Source organism: Vespa velutina, chromosome 18 (genome assembly GCF_912470025.1).
Source record: "Vespa velutina chromosome 18, iVesVel2.1, whole genome shotgun sequence".
Classification (NCBI taxonomy): Eukaryota; Metazoa; Arthropoda; class Insecta; order Hymenoptera; family Vespidae; genus Vespa; species Vespa velutina.
The window spans coordinates 2,716,099-2,723,598 of NC_062205.1; positions in this window are offsets into that span (position 1 = coordinate 2,716,099).

Below are 7,500 nucleotides of genomic sequence, written 5' to 3' on the forward strand. Positions count from 1 at the left end.
ATAGTAGTATCATTAAGTCTCTTAAATACACTGAACTTATCAAGAATTCGAAATCAAACGTTACACTTAAATACTCTTCCGTAGGTTTTTACCAATTTTTCGAAACTTTATCGAAATCTTATTGGAAAGTTTTCGTCCTTAACTTTCTACTTACTTTCTGCGGAAAATTCGCACCGCATCGTGTCCTATACACCTACTCCATCCCCTCTTTCCTTCCTTCCTTCCTTCCTTCCTGCGTCTTTCGATCGCTTAGAAACTTTGATATACTCCTCTAGATATCCTTAAGGAGGAGAAAAAAGGAAGAAGGAGGAGGAAGAAAGAAAAAAAAAAAAAAATTAAGAAGAAAAAGAAAAAGATGATAAAGTTTCCAACTCGTCGATTAATGTTAATACCCTTTTACCTTATGCTACCATGATAAGTCACCATCGATTGTTAAATTATTCAACTAAATTTTATTATTCTTCTCTCTTCTCTCTCTCTCTCTCTCTCTCTCTCTCTCTCTTTTTTTTTTCTTTAACCTTGTGCATTTTTCGTTCATATTTTTCGACTTTTTCTTTCTTTCTTCTTTTTTGCTTTGCTCAAAATTCTTTCATTCGTACATTAATCTTTTTTTTTTTTTTTTTTTTTTTTTTGTTTATCATTCAAGCTTATATTTGTTAATACATTTTTGTTCTCGCATAAATCCTGAAGAGATAATGAGATTCATTTTTTTTTTTTTTTTTTTTTTTTTTTTTAAGATATGCATTGATACAGGATGCATATCTTAACTCTCGAATTAAAATGCGATATTAATTCATCTATAGGAAGAGATTAGTTTACCTTTCTCTTTTCTTTTCTTTTTTTTTTTTTCGGTTTTCTTTCTCTCTTTTATTATTATTATTATTATTATTATTATTATTATTATTATTATTATTATTATTATTATTATTATTATTATTATTATTATTTTTTTTTTGTTTTCAACTTGTCAATTCGATCGAAGAAACGTTTCTATAGAATGTCATAAGTTTTTTATTGGAAAAATACAAAGGTGGAATTAAAACATTTCTCTCGTATAAAAAGTATGAGAACTTCTTCCTTTTTTTCTTTTTCTCTTTCTTTTACTCCCTATAGAAAAGAAAAAACGAATCATGATTTATGATTTCTCTTCGTATTATAAATTTCCTTTCGGTTCAGATTTCTATCGGGGTTCACTATCGCTTTTTCTTTTTTACTTGTTGACTAATAAATAGTTATCGACGATATTTCATGTATATATATATATATATATATATATATATATATATATATACACATGAAGAATTAAATAAATGTTTGATTTAGTTATACGCAAAATTAAATCATCGTTTAACATTTATCTTCAATTTGTATAGAAATCGTATATTTAAATTTTATAAATAAATTCATTTTATAAATTTAACATTTGCAAAATGATATTTTTAATTAATTAATCGAATCGTTAATTGAACCATCGAAAAAGTAATATTACAAAATATGCCAGTATCGATTATAATAAATATTTCCAATTTATTTACGTAGAAAACGTATGGTATCTCTTTATTTTTTTACTTTCTTTTTTTCTGTCTCTTTCTTTCTTTCTTTCTTTTTCTCCTTCTTCTTTCTTCTCATTCTTAGAACGTTTAGAATTTTATGAAAGAGAATGATATTGTGTCGCGTGCCGGCGGCTTTAAAAATAATAAATAAATGGATAATTGAGTATCTACGCTTACTTGTTGTGTTAGCTTTCATTGGCTCAAAGTTTAACACGATCCTAACGAGGAAACTCATGAAAATGACTTTAATAAACTTTCTCTCCGTTTTCTCTTTCCATCCTTGGATCTTGAAAATACAAAATGTGATACCTTCCGCAACGTTTGTAAGATGGAAAAATACGATATATACCGAGTATTCGAGATATATTTATTTCTCAACGAGTCTTCTCTTTGGTGTCGTCATCATCCTCGTCGTTGTCGTTGTCGTTGTCGTTGTCGTTGTCGTTGTCGTTGTCGTTGCCGTTGTCGTTGGGAAAGGCTTTTCTTACTTGAAAAACTGTACCGAACGTAACGTTGTTGGTTACTACCTTATTTGTTCTATATTTTTATTTCTTTTATATACGTAGTACGAGGGTTTTATTTTTCAACCTCGCACTTATCGTCTCTTTATCTCTTTTTCTCTTTTTCTTTCTCTTTAGGGACAAAAGCTTTCTCAAAAGGGATTTTCTTTAACGCCCGACAATAGCATTGATTATTACATTTTTATCCTAAAAAATAATAACAATAATACAACAAATTTTATTTTTATTACTTCGTTAAATAATAAAATAATTTTTATTATTAATCATCGATGTTATCTTATACGATATAAATCTCGATCTTTTTTTTTTTTTTTTTTTTTTTTATATATATATATATATCTCGACAATTATTTTATTTTAATTATAACAATTGATTTTCATTTATTATTAGTACGAATCTATTGTTTTCCTTTTAAGTATGAATATTTTTTATCATTTTACGTATGATCATTCTTATTCGCCGTTAGTTCAAAACGAAAAAGAATACGAGCTGGGTGATATCTATGGGTTTTGACACCTGTTGCTCGGTAAAGTAAATTATACATACATATACACATTCACACACTTACATACACACACATACACACACACACATACACATATATTGAAATGTATCGGTTTGAATGATAACAGAATATATGTAAATGTTACAACTATCATTACATGATTAATGGTTTTCCACAAAATTACTATTTCCGAAAGTACAAAATTTATGTGTTAGTAAACGTAAGTACAATTGTTAAGTAAATGAAGGTATTCGTAGAGTTTAATCTTCAAGGGTCATTCAATTTTATTTATTGAAGAAATAACATTCGCAAGCTAATGAAAGAGTTAGATATAATATTAGAGTGTAGAATAAATGTAGGATTAAATTGATAAAAGTAAAAAAATGTTTATGAAATAATAACGAATGTAGTAGAACGAATAACCGAGGTTCATTAAATTATCAATGTAATCTTCTTTTTTACGTTTACAGATATTCACAGATATAATATTATAAAATGTAACTATATCATATACATATATTCGTATAAAAAAAAAAAATATATATATATATATATATAAATAATGTAAACGTACGTACTCTTTTTCCTACATTTTTTTTCTTATTCTTTTTTGTTTTTATTTATTTATTTATTTATTTTTTTTTTCAACTGGTATAATATCACTTTTATTTTATTTCGATATTTTTTATTACATAATTTTTATAAAAATAATCTTTAAATATATCGTAGAACGTTAAAGGGCTCGTTCGACGCATTTAAAGCGCCATAATGTTTTTGAATTTTATTATGTGATACCATTTTAATGAATATTCTGCGAAGGAAAATATACTTTCGTTTTCTTTTCTTTTCTTTTCTTTTCTTTTCTTTCTTTCTTTCTTTCTTCTTTTTCTTTTTTTTTTTTGTCTTTCTTTATTTCCTTTTTAAATTAATCGCGAATAGATCACTTGGAGGAATATTGAATTGTAAAAATTATTGAATAAGATGTCAAATTTAAATTTATATTTTATATTTGAAATTTTAATCGAGGTAGGCATTTTTTTTTCCTCTTTTTTTTTTTTTTTCTTGTTTCTGTTTTAAATTCATAATAAAAAAGATAGAAGATATATTATCGAATGTAAAAATATGTTTGTTAAATAAAATGTATGATAAACCGAAGCTGAGAATATTAGTTACTGTCATGTATTTAAAAAATAAAAAAAAAAAAAAAAAGAAAGAAAAAAAGAAGAGGAGAAAAATTATAGTCCTTGTGTACATATATATGAATATATAATGAAGAGTTTTTATAACGAAACTAATAAGTTCATTCATCCATACAAATGGGGTTTTACTAGTCTAATAAAAAAAAAAGAAATATTAAAGAGAAAGAGAAAGAGAAAGAAAGAGAGAGAGAGAGAGAGAGAGAGACAGAGAGAGAGAGGGAGAGAGAGAGAGAGAGAGAGAGAGGGAAAGATAAAAAGAAAGGGAGAAACATTTATGCAATCTCATTTAACAGCCAAACTTCTTTTGATTAATTCATAAGGATATTATACTGCGTTTATTTTGCTATTATAAATATAAACAGTATGTATCTCTCTCTCTCTCTTTCTTTCCCCCTCTCTCACTCCCTCTCCTCATCAGTGGCTGAATATTAAATAATTACATAACTTTAATTCATTGCGGAGTTACATCGTTTCAAAAGAAAGAAAGAAAGAAAAAAAAAATGGGTAAGAAAACGAAGAAAAAAAATAAAGAAAAAGAAAAAAAAAAGAAAGAAGAAAAGAGAACGAGTCATACGGTAAAGAAATAAGAATCGATGATTAAGCAGTAATTATAGGATACGATAAAAAAAAAAAAAAAAAAAAAAAAAATACAAAAAGAAAAAAGGGAGAGAGAGAGAGAGAAAAAAAAAAGAAAGAAATAACTGCTTTTCGTTTTGTTTGAAATAGAAATAATATTTGGAATATTGGCATACACATTCAACATTTTACATTAGTTTACACAAGTTTAAAGCTTATTTTCTTATGAGGCAAACTCTCATCCGTATATACTTATGGTATTTCTTTCGCACATTCAAATTTAACTAATCCGAGAAAGTATTTATCACGGATAGAGTTATTTCTCGGAGTATGGATACGATTATGCATACAACGTTATATGCATCTCTGCATGGATGCACTTTGAATCGTATAGAAAGTGGCCCACCCACCGGTGGACAAATAATAATTCGACGTCGATGATTAAACGATTGTTTCTTTATCACTTTTTATAAATGATTCGATCGAACGTATCAACGAAAATAAAATGAATTATTCATTACGTTCGAAATAAATCGTACCGTTTGTGTTATTAAATTACTATAACATCTTCTTTTTTTTCTTTTTCTTTTCTTTTCTTTTTTGCCCGTTTATTTTCATTTTATCCTCATTAATCTTACGTACAATGTTGTAAATTACAAAAAAAAAAAAAAAAAAGAAAAGAAAAGGAGATCGACTTTATGAGATTATCTCATAGATTGAACGATTTAACGATGAATGAAATTTTCAATCGAACAAAATACTAGTATTACTGTTTATTTAGATAAAAAAGAAATAATAATAATTAAAAAAAAAATATTACGTGTAAGTACTTAATATAAATGTTATTAGTGTTATGATATGAAAAAGAGAAATAGGAAAAGGATTGGTACTATATAATATTGCCACGTAATGTTTATTTATTTGATTTATAAACAAATATTAAACAAGATTATCGTTCGATATACTGATATTATTCATTAACATATAAACTATTAGATACGTCGACATTTATTTATTTATTTATTTATTTATCGAATCAATATTTATAAATATATATATATATATATATATATATATATATAAAAGAAGAAAATATATATTTTTAATAAATAAACACGATATTTTCGCAATCGAATATACTTATTATACGTATACACGATACATATGTGTATGTAATGTATACGATACGTCAGGATATTATATGTAAGCGTAATTTACATACATAGATAGAGGTGTCCGAGAAGGTTTCGTATTCAGAGCGCGTATTCAACGTTGTAAACTGAAATTTATACTTGACAGTTCCTGTCGAGTATTATTCCCATCTAATAGGATGAAAACTGTTTGAATAATTTAAACAGATACATGACGTGTATTTATTTGTAATAACATCAAAAATGAATGAATATATGTCTTGTAGAAAACCTTTCCCGTCGCTTTACATATATATATATATATATTTATATATATATATATATATATATATACACACATACACATATATAACATTTTATCGTAGATTCGATATAAGATTATTATTTACAATTAATATATATATATATATATATATATATATATATATATAATTTTTTTTTCTTTTTAATGATTAGATTAGAACAAGAGAATATTAATAAAAAATTTAATAAAAAATTACGTATGTATATGCGTTTTTATAACTCTTGTGCATATTTTTACAAAATATATATATATACGTATCCACATATATGTATAGCATCATTTATCGTTCTATTTAAATCCAAGATCAAGGTATGAAAGGGCAGTATTAACTCGGTTGACGTGTTTCGCATAAAAGTCATTGCTAGACACTCGAATAGAAAATTGAAGGAAAAGAAGAAATGTACCTCGTTAAATCTTCTTTACTACTATGAAAGAAAAATCGAGACAGACAGATAGACAGACAGAGAGACAGAGAGAGAAAGAGAGAGAGGGTGATAGAATGATATGATGTCAAGATTAATTGATTTCTGTTTTACGAAGATAACATTTATCTTTATTTTTCTCTCTTACGGGAAACTCTGGTCAAATCCATTTATACATACATAGATACATAGACATGTATATATATATATATATATATATGTATGTAATCTTAGTCGGTTTGCTTTTCTGATTTCTTCGTTGACCTATACCACTGACGAAAGGTTTTCTTCTTTCTTTCTTTCGTTCTTTTTTGTTCCTTCTTCCACCTTTTTCTTTTTTCTCGTATCACAGTTCCGTCATTATTTATTTCTTTCTCGTTCGTGCACGTAAATAAGTAAAAAAAAAAAAAAAAAAAAAAAAAAAAAAAAAAAAAAAAAAAAAAGGTAGAAGAAAAAGAAGAAGAATCTTCCCGTCGAATTAATCTTAAGATTACTCAACCCATCGTTATATATCTTCCAACGCGTGATCACTTCCTTACCATTATAATCAATAATCAAACACACAGTTGAAACTAAAATATTCGTTTGACTTAGAATCGGATAAATATTTAATGTCTGCGGGTAACATTAGCGCGTTCGTTTGCATTGTGATTTACGAGAAACGAAAGAGAACGAAATGGAGAGGAAGAAGTAGACGCGATTGGAAAAAAGAGGAAAAAAGAAAAAAAAAAAAAAAGGAAAACAATATGAAATCATTTCAAAATGAATTCGAATTGTACTTCGATCGACTTTTTCATTGTTTGTTTGTTCGTTTTTTTTTCTTTCTTTTTTTTTTTTTTTTATATTTCATACTTTCTCTTTTTATATCTTTTTTTGTCCTCTCCCACATTGCCCCTCTCTTCTTCATTTTTTTTTCTTCCTTTTTTTTTTTTTTTCTTATACGCGTAAAAAAAGCACGACGATAATCGAATATCTACAATATACGTATATATCTGACGGCAGACGGTCAAGGCCAATTCAATAGTAATACACGAGGTAATCGTTACATCGCGACGTTTCATCTTGCGATTATCCTACACTGTATTATCAATTGTTCGAACGATTACGATTATGATTACGAACACACGAGGGACCCATTGTAACACGCCAGTTTCGTATTCGACTAATATATACATATATATATATATATATATATATATATATATATATATATTCATTTGACACACATATATATATATATATACATATGTATATATATATATGTAATG